Raw genomic sequence first — 13,101 nt, 5'->3', positions numbered from 1 at the left:
GGACCCCAGAACGCGAAACGGGTGGGCGAAATACCACTCACCCGCTTTTTCCTCCGCTCTTCTGCAGCAGCTAGCACAGGACCACGTGCTGCCCAGAGAACCGACGGCCTGCCGAGGAACCAGCCACAGCCGACAGACGCCCTCACCATGGCACCCACGCCTGCAGCGGGTAAGCGGGGATCCGCGGTATCCACCGCCGCGCCGCCTCCACACGTGGCCCGCGGCGACCCAGTCCGGGCCTCTCAGGCCGCGCCGAGCCGCCATTCTGGCACGCAGCCAGACAGACAGCGCGGATCTCCTGAGGCGCAGCAGCACCAGAATAAAGTGGCGCAGCAGCGCCAGAATGAAGCGGCGCAGCAGCGCCAGAATGAAACAGCGCAGCAGCGCCAGACTGCAGCGGCGCAGCAGCGCCAGAATGAAGCGGCGCAGCAGCGCCAGAATGAAGCGGCGCAGAAGCGCCAGAATGCAGCAGAGCAGCAGCGCCAGACTAAAGGGGCACCTCTGCAGAATCCTGACCAGAAAGGCAGCCCACCCCACACTGAGGGGGGGTCGCCCCTCCATCTGAAACAGCCTAACCTGCAACATCTGCAGACCTCTGAAGAGCAACACGACCCTATGGATGAGGGTCAGTTTGAAAGCGAAGGACAGGGGCGGCATCTTGAGAACATCCCACTGAGATCCCCCCAACTCCCACAGCCTGGGGAATTTGTTCCTGGAATCCCGTTTATCCTCCGGTCCCAAGCTACGGAAGATGAGCTAAGTGCAACCCCTACTCTTGCCCGCTACGCTGCACCTTCCCCAGAATGGGCGTCATCGCCTGAGAACTTCGGCACAGACGAAATGGCGGCCAATAGACCACCGGTATCAGAACCACTCTGGCACGCTCATCTTCAGAATCTCCCTACCAAAGAGGACTTTAAATCTTTAATTGCTGAAGTGAAGGAGGCTTTCAGATCTGAAATTTCGGAGATACGGCGTGACATACAGGGCATGACGCAGAAAATTGACCACCTAGAAGCTGGACAGGCGGACTCAAGGCGCCAGATTGCACATACGCAACGTACCCTGCACTCCCATTCTGTCACACTACAAGACATGGCCAGACACCTGGAAGACCTCGACAATAGAGGAAGGCGTAATAATATAAGGGTGAGGGGCCTATCGGAGGTTGAAGGTAAAGAAGATGTCCGTGCCACACTTCAAACGCTTTTCTCGACACTATTGGGGGAGCCGGAAACGCAAGTAAAGCTTGACAGAGCTCATAGAGCATTGAGGCCTAAAGTAATGGGAGGAAATCCGAGGGACGTGGTCTGCTGTGTACATGACTTTGAATTAAAGGAGCGCCTCATGTTTGCGGCGCGGAAGAAAAAGAATTTTGCTTTCAATGGGGATACCATACAGCTTTATCAGGATCTCTCTGGGATCACCCTTCAGAAGAGACGGATTTTACGGCCGCTGCTGGACATTTTACGTCAACACGACATTTCCTATCGCTGGAACTTTCCTTTTGCCCTGTCGGCCACTAAAGATGGAATAACGGCGACGCTCTCAACGATAGAGGAGCTGCAGGAATTCTGCGACATCTGGAACATCCCGACTCCACGACTGGACGACTGGGGGGACCTTTCCCCCCAGATGCGACAAACGCAGAATAAGACCCAGCTGCAACAGAAGAGACGAAGGCCGCGAACCAGAGCTCCATCCCAGGACTCTTATGATTAGAGAGGAACATCTGCTGAACATATATCCTTTATAGTTATTATACTTGTTTGAAGGGGGTCTTATGTTTGCCCATATTTGCATTGATTTGGGGTACCCTTCCCCTCCTTTGTGAATTCAGATGTAATTTGCACAAGGGCACCGGGGTTAGTGTCTCGATAGTTAGAGTTATATCTCAGTTTCTATTTTTGTGTAGAACTACACTTGATGCTTTTTTCTTTTTTCCTCTATTAGGTTCTATTGCCACGTTTTTCCCCACCGAGTGGGTCTACTCCGGATCCCGCCCTCTGACCCTGGCATAGGGTTGATACAGGAGGTGGTGAAACCGGTTCAGCTGACTATACTCCCCCATTTTAGGGGTAGACCAGCTGAATAGACCTGCACTAGGGCCAGGAGATTCTCCTCTCCCTGGTTATAGTATTAGGAATTTATCCTTGTTTTCTTATTACCGTTTTTTCTTTTTTATCTGTCTTGACTGTTTGTCTTGTGGAGTGCAAGGTTTGTCCTTTCCCCTGTCGCCCCCCCCTGTTGCCTCTACGGGTTTCTCTGACGCTCTAGGCTTCTGTACACTGACACCCTTTAGTGCAGTCACTCTAGGGCTTTAGGGAGAAAAGGCCACACTTAGCCTCTCCTACCTCCCTCTCCCCCCTCCTAACACAGAACTTGTCCAGTTACATCCTATTCAGGGGAGACAGTGTATCTTGCCCAAGAGTATTGGTTAGCTAACTCACCATGGTTCAGCTTTTGACACTCAATGTAAAGGGACTCAACTCAGCTCGCAAGCGACGTCTCACGCTTAATGAGCTAAAGAGGAGTAGAGCAGATGTGGTGTTTTTGCAGGAGACACACTATGATACGACGGGGAACTTTAATTTTGCTAAGCACCTTTACCCGGTATCTTATATGGCATCTACAGAGAACAAAAAAGCAGGAGTGGCGATCCTGTTCTCCACCTCGTGCCCCATAGTGCCTGAGACAGTAACTGCGGATCCCATGGGCCGCTTTCTCATTATTCAGGGCAAAATGTTCGGCTCGCCTGTGATTTTGTGCAATATTTACGCCCCCAATTCATCGCAGGTCCGCTTCATTACCAAGGTCCTGAATAAAATAGCCAGACTCCCAGCAGCACCCCTACTGATAGGAGGGGACTTCAATGTAATCTTCTCAGAAAATATGGACCGGCTGGCTATCGATCCCAATCCCGCCACTAGATCACAGAGCACTATTTCAGCGGCTTTCCGTAGAGTCATCAGGAGGTTTGCTTTATATGATTTGTGGAGAGTGGGCAACCCGGGCGACCGCTCATTTACTTTCTACTCTGCACCACATGGCACCCATACCCGTATAGATTACTGGTTTGGAGACATCCAATTCTTGCGAATGATGCATTCCGCAGAGGTGGGAGACATATCGTGGTCAGACCATGCGCCAGTTCTATTACAGCTTAGTGAGGGCCATACCACAACGAGGGCATGTCATTGGCGTTTAAATGAATCCCTTCTTAAGAAACCCCAGATCAAGGAGGAGTTAAATGGAGCACTACGGGAATATTTTCAGCTTAATGAGGATTCAATCCCCTCTATCCCTATGATATGGGAAGCTCACAAGGCGGTCTTCAGAGGCCATTGTATAGAACAGGGAACTAGATTGAAAAGAAACAGGGTCCATCTGGAAAAGGAATTGAGAAAGGAGATTGGTAAACAAGAGGCAGCCCTATTAGCCAAACCCACTAGGAGGAGACTCCAACAGTTAATTGAGGTTAGGGAGCAGTTGCGAGAGGTTCAGACTCAAGAGGTAGAGAAATTACTAGTGTTTACTAGGCAACGGTATTACGAACAGGCCAATAAGCACCATTCTCTCCTAGCGAGACAATTGAGAGAGAGGAGGGAGCACCAAACTCCCCATGTTATACGGGATCCCCGGGGAAATCTATTACATGACCCGAGAGCGATTGCCTCTCGCTTCCAAGAATTTTATGCCAAACTGTATTCCCTGCCAAATACTCTACCCCTTGATGAGGGCCTTAGAAAAACGCTGCTCTCGGACTTCCTGAGCTCCTGCTCCCTACCGGGACTCCCCTCAGAGGCCATCGAGACGCTCAACTCAGAGTTAATGTCGGATGAGATAGAGGAGGTGATCAAAGAAATGCCAAATGGGAAATCTCCGGGCCCAGATGGACTCACATATCTTTACTATCAGACCTTCTCCTCTGTGGTGCTGCCACATATGACAAAAGTGTTTAACGCGTTCTTACAAGGTGAACCCATGCCTACAACTTTCACCCATTCCTATATCACCCTTATCCCCAAGCCTGGGAAAGATGCAACCGATTGTGCTAATTATAGGCCGATTGCACTTCTAAATGCAGACCTAAAAATATTCACAAAACTACTGGCCAATCGCCTGATTCAGTGGATTCCTCAGGTAATCCATAAGGACCAGGTGGGCTTTGTACCTGGACGACAAGGTGGCGACAACACGAGGAGAACAATTGATCTTATCGATGTAATTAATAAGCAAAAAGATCAGGCCCTAATTCTCAGTTTAGACGCAGAGAAGGCGTTTGATCGCCTCAGCTGGCCCTTTATGTTTCAAGTCCTGGAACACATAGGAATAAAGGGTCCCTTTCTCCAGGCTCTGAGGGAGTTATATTCAAATCCCACAGCAGAAATTAAGCTCCCACACGCGTCCTCCCCACCTCTGCGGATCAAGAATGGTACACGTCAGGGTTGTCCACTCTCTCCCCTCCTCTTTATTCTTTGCATTGAACCCTTGGCCTCCATTATCCGTCTAGACCCCAATATCCATGGCGTTATGGTTAGAGACAAGGAATTTAAATTGTCGTTGTTCGCAGATGATATCTTGCTCACCATCACTCAGCCCCTAATCTCCCTACCCAACCTACAAGCGAGGCTACAACAATATGGCCGTCTCTCGGGCTATAAAGTGAACACCTCAAAGACGGAGGCATTGCCCCTCAATTTTACCCAACCGCTGGTAGACCAATTGAAGGGCACATTCAGATATAACTGGAAAGCAGACACTATCAAGTACCTGGGGATACTCCTGACCCCCTCTTACAATACACTGTATGGGCAGAATTTTCCTGGTAGTTTTCAGGAAATAAGGACTCTACTTAATAACTGGAACAGTCTCCCCCTCTCTCTTTTTGGCAGGATAGCAGCGGTCAAAATGACTATTCTGCCTAAGCTGCTGTACCTTTTTGAAACCTTGCCAGTAGCGGTGCCGTTGGGCGCTCTGAGATCCCTGCAAGCATCAATATTGCACTTTATCTGGGCGAAAAAGAGACACAGAGTCTCCAGGTCTGTTCTACTCTCTCACAAATCCAGGGGCGGCCTATCGGTGCCGGACATAACCAAATACTACTGGGCAACACACCTGAGACGCATTCCTGCATGGTCCACCCTACTGGCATTCTCTAAATGGATGGAGATAGAGAAACTGTGGCTGGCCCCTTTTCATCCTAACTCCTACCTTTGGCCCAAAGAGGCGCCTGCGCTGCCCGATTCCCAACTAGGCCCTATCTCATTCACGATTAAGTTATGGAGGGCCTGTTTGGCCAGGTTCCCATTGGTGTCCAAGTGCTCCCCTATGCAATCCTTTTTACACACTCCCCTCATGCAACAAGCTGGGGCTGGGCAGGAAATTAAACCCTGGCATGAGAAGGGTTTATTCAGATTTGCAGATATTGTGGACTACCGCGATAGGAAGATCTTGCCCTTTGCAGCCCTACAGGATAAATTCCATCTCCCACAGGTGGCCAATTTTCACTACATTCGAATTAGACACTTTTTACAATCCCTGGACAGTGCTGAGACAGTCTCGGCACCCACTACGTTTGAACACATCTGCAAAACTGCGACCCAAACATCTGGACTCATATCAGATATCTACATGATACTACTCCATCCCAGCCCAGACGAGCTCATTGCACACCCGTATATGGCCAAGTGGGAGAGCATAGTGGGGGGGCCGATATCTCAGGATACTTGGCGACTGATTTGGCATAGGGTGGCTAAGACCTCCCTGTGTGCTACACATAAGGAGAACCAGTACAAACTGTTGATGCAGTGGTACCATACCCCATCCTTGCTGCACAGATTATTCCCAGACACACCAGATACTTGCTGGCGATGTGGCTCAGTTGGAGGTACTCTTCAACACATCTTCTGGACGTGCCCATTGTTGCAGCCTTTTTGGCAGGCAGTAAAGACTCTCCTTCGGGAGGTCGTAGAGGTGGATATCCCACTCTCCCCATTATTTCACTTGCTGAACGTCTCTCCACACCCCATGGCCAAGGCAACCACAAAACTGAGCTTACACATTCTCACAGCTGCGAGATGTCTGATAGCGCAGTTTTGGAAGAGACAAGCCCCCCCCCTCCCGAATGGATCTTCTCTCTAGGGTTAGAGAAACTCGCAGTATGGAATATCTGACCGCTTCCCTGAACAATCGTATTCCACAGTTTGACAAAACCTGGGATCGATGGGACCGCTACTGGATTGAGGAACGAGCAAGAGGAGGAGAGTGATAGGGACATCCTTTTAGTGTCTTCCCAAGTGGTAATTGTTGTCGTTGTGAGTATGAATGCCTTTGTCTTTGTCCGTACCCTTTTTCCCAACCTCTTCAGAATGGTTCAGCATTGATATGATGCCATCTTTGGTATTTGTTTTAATATAGTAGGCATATGTTACTGCTGGATTTTGCATTATGATACGCAAACAGGATATTTACACTGCTGATACTCCAAGGGGAAATGGATTCCTTCTCTTTTGTCTTTTAATTATTTTATTATTGGAAAATTTTTATGTGATATTTGTACATGATAACTTGTTTGTTAAATATTTTTGAAAAATAATAATAAAAACACAATTATATAAAAAAAAAAAAGAAAATACTGGAAAACAATAGAAATACTATTTACAAATGGAGAAATAAAAACACGAGAAAATATTCAGAAAAACGTTGGAAAGGATATTGGTGACAATTTCAGATACATCCAATTAAAGGCCATTATCAATAAGGAGAAAGAGTGTGGGAAATTATACAAAGGACATTCGATTGTTTATGAGAAATTAAAACATAGGAAGAAAATAAAAGGTACCATTTCATCTGTATATAAAATTCCACTAAAAAAGAGGAGGAGAAACCTCCCATGGTATGTAGGGAAAAATGGAGTCAGGATATAGATACTGGAATATTGATAAGGGCAAATGGGATAAAGAAATGAAAAGAATTTCAAGTATTCCGGGATTTTTGTAGGTTAAAAGAAATCCTACCTGAGGATCTGAGAAGTACTACTAGCTATTACATTAAAACAGACAAGTAGTGCAGAAAACAATGATACAATGAATGCAAAGATGAGTATCCAGGGTTAAGAACAACATGATAGAATTGATATTTACAATACGAACATTTATAATTATGTTGATTGCTAAGAAACAAAATATCTGTGTGATTGGCCGTGTGATGGCCGATTAGGTGGTGTTAATTCCTGTATGTATTTTCTGTGTGTGAACTGTGGCTTAGGTTTCTTCTGTATTTGGAATGATTGAGTCACACCCTGCTCTCTGCAGTTCAACTCTGTTCAGCAAAGGGTTACTAGTCTGCTGGGCAGCTGCTCCAGTCCACTGCTGGAGGTGCATCTAGGGTCTGCTTTATATACCTACCCAGTCCCATCAGATGGTGCTGGTTATATATCATATCTTAGCTTGTTTCTCGCTTATGTTATTGCTGTTCTATTGCCTATTCTGCTTTATTGATCTCGGCTATTGTATCTTCGACTATCCATCTTGGACTCTGATTCTGTACCTTATACCCTATCTCTGTTGTGACCCAGACCCCTGACCTCCCTTTCTGTGTTATTTGTTTGTAAGTCTTGTTTTGTGTCTTCACTGTGGCCTAGGGAGGGACTGTCTTTGTGGTTGTCCTGCATCCCCTAGGATACTGGAGTCACGTAGGCAGGTGACAGTTTTGGGGTGCTCAGTTTAGAGCTCACTGTCTTGTCTGTCCTCCCTATTCCCATGGCTGCCCCCTTACATAGGCCCAGAGAATCCATTTTCCATCACATTTTATTTAGAAACTGGCAATTAGCAGTTTTGCCACATCCACATCTAGAACATTATTCTTAAACTAGTTACTGAACAAAAATAAATTTTAACCAGGAAGAAAGATAAGAGACAATAAACAACCTACAGGAGAAAAACCCAAGTAGGATCCCAATGGTTTCCAATTTAATTTGGTCTTGACCAGAGCTCTCTTTTCTTTACACACTAACACATTACCCAATGATGTTCTAGTCATAAATGTCTACCAAAAACATTTTTTTTAACTATCTACAATTTCCCACCTTACACAGGTACCATTATATGATCCTCATCATTTCAAGCCATGCTTAGGAATACAGTTAAAATATTGCTACTCAATAAATTATAAAGCCCGCTATTCCCTCAGAACTAGATACTTGTGCAGCTCAGATAAGTGAAGAAAGCAGAGTTGTTCTGTGATACAAGCAGAAGAGCCAGAGTACTGTGACAAGGAACAGCAAGAAAATTCCATGACCAAGTGCATTACTTTTGATATTGGTTTACATTGCCTATTTCCTTTTGGTATGGTTTGTTTTGTATTCGTATTTTACTAATTAATAAATAAAAAATCTTGTGATTTAAAGACAGGCTGGCGTTGGGCACGTTAAATAGTAAAAAAGAAGAAAAAAGGGGGCATGAATCTGATTTAGTGATATTTTAGGGCTTTTGGGCAGTAAAATGAGACAGCACATTTATATTTTATACATATTTGTACATGGTAAGTATTGAATATATTTATATTCTTTAATGTAGGCTTGAAATGTCAGATTTTTGTCTGTCATCTCTAAGAATTATGGAGTTGTCTCACTCATACATAATGCAATTGTTCATCGTGTGGGCATTAGCTGGCTCTACTGAATGAGAAGTTTTGGACAGTTGGATGATAACATATTACTGTGTGGGAGCAGCATATTTGGGTGCAGAATGTTTGCATGTTTTTTTGTTAATACAAACATTTCCGTGTCAATTATAAATACATTTCTGATCATGACTTCAGAAAGAATTGCTAATATCGAAAATGTATCCACAGTACAGCACTTATATTTTGCTTTAAGTTTGTAAATGTTGTCCCTGTTGACAAAGTGTGTACCCCTAGGGGCTGATATGTTTAATGCAGCATAGCTAATTAATAGGGTCTCTCTGAACATTGACACAACTACACTGATAATAAAGTGCTTTGGGAATAGCATCAATTTTAAGCAAATGTTAGGGTTTATCCAGTCATTAACCCTTTCCCATTAATGGCCTTTTTTTTTTTTTGCGTTTCCAGTTTTTGTTCCTCTTATTTAACAATCACAATCCACAATTGTTTTTTCTGTGTACAGAGCTTTTTAAGGGCTTGTTTTCTGTGTAACAAATTGTACATCCTAGTGGTAGTATTTAACCCCTTCATGCTCTGCGATAGAAATATCCACCGGAGAGCTATGAAGGGTGTATGAAGAGGGCTCACGGGCCAAGCCCTCCTCATACAGAGAAGGGTTTTGCTGCAGATTGCAGCAAAGACCCATCGCTAACACCCACAGTTGGAGCTTAACGGCGGCATTTAAAGTATGGTGGCACATGGGCTCTGCCATCTTTGTTGAGATCGCCGCTCCCCCGAACGTCATCGGGGGACGGCGATCAGTTGGCATGACAGCGTCAGGTCTTCGTCAGACCCGAGGATTCATGGTTTCAGTAGACTTGTTACAAGGAGCCGTGGCTCATTGTAATGAATCCTATATAAAAATCCCATATACTGCAATACTGTATACTGCAGTATATGGTAGGAATGATCAGACCATCTAGGGTTGAAGTTCCCTAGTGCAGGGGTAGGGAACCTATGGCTCAGGAGCCAGATGTGGCTCTTTTTGTGGCTGCATCTGGCTCTCAGACAGATCTTTAATAAATAGTGATGGCTGCTGTGTGTCTCTTAGACTGATCAGTGGGCACAGGAAGCGATGTTACTGCTGCCTACGTCCTTTGTACGACCCAGGTGCCATCACCGCCATCGTCTAGGCCTGGGTCAAAGAGAAGAGCATGGGAGCAATGAGGAGCTGGCTGCAGAAAGCACTGGTAAGTTTATATTCATTTTTTTTTTTGCTGTGACTTCCTATCTACCGGGGAGCATGTGCTGGGGCTACCTATGTACTTGGGGCATGTGCTGTGGCTACCTGTCTACTTGGGGGCATGTGCTGTGGCTACCTATCTACTGGGGGGCATGTGCTGTGGCTATCTATTTACTGCGGGCATGTGCTGGGGCTACCTATCTGCAGGGAGTATGTGCTGTGATTACCTATCTACAGGGAGTATGTGCTGTGACTACCTATCTACTAGGAGGCATGTGCTGTGGCTACCTATATACTGGGGCGCATGTGCTGTGGCTACCTATATACTTGGGGGCACATGCTGTGGCTACCTATCTACTGGGAGTATGTGCTGTGGCTACCTATCTACTGGGAGTATATGCTCTGGCTACCTATCTACTAGGAGTATGTTCTGTGACTACTTATCTACTGGGAGGCATGTGCTGTGGCAACCTATCTGCTGGGAGGCATGTGCTGTGGCTACCTATCTACTGGGAGGCATGTGCTGTGGCTACCTATATACTGGGAGGTATGTGCTGGGGCTACCTATCTACTGGGAGGCATGTGCTGTGGCTACCTATATACTGGGAGGCATGTGCTGTGGCTACCTATCTTCTGGGGGTATTTGCTAGGGCTACCTATATACTGGGAGGCATGTGCTGTGACTACCTATCTCCTGGGAGGCATGTACTGTGGCTACCTATGTACTTGGGGGCATGTGCTGTGGCTACCTATATACTTCATCAGACCTGATGATTCATGGTTTCAATAGACTCGTTACAATGAGCCGTGGCTCATTTTAATTAATCCTATATAAAATGCCATATACTACAATACTGTATACTGCAGTATATGGTAGGAACCATCAGACCATCTAGGGTTGAAGTACCATAGAGGATCTAAGAAAGAGTAAAAAAAATGTAAAAAAGTTTAAAAAATGTATAAAATATAAAAAATTCAAATCACCTCATTTCCCTAAAGCAGATATAAAACTAATAAACAGTAAAAATCACAAACACATTAGGTATCTATAAAAATATAAAAACGGTTATCACATACACATCACATAAAAATTGTAAAAATGCAATAAAACCTGTATAAATTTGGTATCACTGTGATCGTACTAAACCAAAAAATAAAGCAGAGGTGTTATTCAGAGCAGTGAAAGACATAAAAACAGCCCACAAGAAAGTGACGCAAATACGTTTTTTTCACATGCTTTTCACATTTGGAATTTTTTCCACCATTTTTTCATGGGCTCTGTTTTTGTGGCTTTCACTATGCGTTCCAAATGACACCTCCTCTTTATTCACTGGGTTGTGTGATTATAGGTTTTACTGGGTTTTAATAAGTTTTTTTTTAAATGTTTAAAAATTTCTTCATTTTGCGATATTCTGAAACTCATAACTTTTTCATACTTTGTGATATGGAGCTTTGTAAGGTGTCATTATTTTGTGGGATGTGATGACATTTACCTTAGTACTATTTGTGGGACTGTACAAACTTTTCATCACTTTTTATTTCAAATTATGAGTTGCAAAATGCCAAAAAGTGGAGTTTTGGATATTAGGGGGTGCTTTTGGAATAACCACTTTTAAATATTGGTAGATGTGGTCTTTTGATACCTAACCTCTCTATGATTTTAATATCAGTTCTAGGGAAAGAGGGGTCATATGAACTTTTATTCAAATGTATTTTTTTTACTTTACAATTTTTTTTTTATATTTACTACTCTTTAGGGTAAATTAACAAAATGTGGTCAGATTGATCCTACCTTATACTGTTAAGCTACAGTATAGCAACATATGGTGTTTTTGCACATGATCTCTTGCAATGTACCACCATGAGGTCCATTAACAGCCTGAGAGAAAAGTTCACTTTTCTCTTTAAAAGTTGACACATAACTACTCATTTGCATATGAGAAAAATGACTGTAATTCAGGTAATGTGCCTCAGTGGCAGGCAATTTTATATGATATAGGGAGGACTTTTAACCCTTTACCAGCAGTTATTACTGGTTTGAGCAGGGCCACATCCGCCATGAGGGAGGATGAAAATCCTACCTCAGGCAGCAAATGGCAGAGCCCTGGGGGGCGGCAGTGGAGGAGGTAGTAAAGGCAGAAACAGTCTTAGTAGCAGCAGTGCAGTTGTGGTAGGTTGCCTTAACAGGAAAGCGTCATAAGGTGCCTGCAAGCTTGCATCAGTGCTACCCAACTAGGCTCCTCTCTGCCCATTGTGCTTGTCCATTCTGCTTCTAGCATCGCTGAGCTTTGAGGAGGATGAGGTAACAGGAGTTTTGGTACTGCAGTAAGAGTTTACCTAAGGATGGGAAGCCTCCCAAGAAACTTTAGCCCCCCAAATCCTTCAGCTGTCAGCAGGCAGTCAGAGGAGAGAAGAGATGGGGAGGGGGTTGTGCTTAGAGATGCACCCGATCAATTTTCATTATTCTGGCAATATAACTAATTCTGCTAATCCTAATTGACCTATAATGGGAAAGACTAATTCTGATTTCATGTGAGATAGTGAGTGTCTTTTTATATAGTGTATGTAAACTTCTGGTTTCAACTGTACAAATTCAACCTAAGAAGCAAACTCTGGAAGCCATCTTGTTCTTAACCATGGGGACTGTTTGCATTAGATTTCAGGAGAAATAGTAGAGATTTTGCATTGCTTTAAGTTCTGCCTTTTCCACCATTGCCATGATACCCTATTACACAGCTCTGGTTATAGTTAATAAGGTCCTACTGTATTGACCCCAGACTTTGCTGCTCCTCTGGCTCAGTTATGGGAGCTTGTATAGAAATCCTTTGCTGCTCCTACATGTTTCTTCTTCCTCATCAGTCAGGGAGTAGTTGGCATTTATGTGTCTTGATATTTAATATCTGTAGATTTCATTTCATTTTCAATGGTTTTTGAGACTTATATTTTGACTGCCATGAAAACTTGCTAGATCTTAATCATATGTTGGGATCGGTAACAGATTGCTGTGAAGGATTGAACATGTTGTAACCATTATCAATTTTACAACATGTTACTTAGCATGGCATGAGTAAATCTTACAACTGATTTCAGTTATTATTAGGAATAAGTAAACTTTTTCCTTTGTGACATATTCCCTATTTTTACAGAGAAACATCTCTGAGTCAAGAATCATTTAGTTAATATTTCCCTAAGGACTCCTTTCATTACAGAAATTGAAGTCAAGTGTGTTA

Source organism: Engystomops pustulosus, chromosome 4 (assembly GCF_040894005.1).
Source record: "Engystomops pustulosus chromosome 4, aEngPut4.maternal, whole genome shotgun sequence".
NCBI lineage: Eukaryota > Metazoa > Chordata > Amphibia > Anura > Leptodactylidae > Engystomops > Engystomops pustulosus.
The sequence above is the reverse complement of the archived record's forward strand: the minus strand, read 5'-3'. Positions refer to the sequence as shown.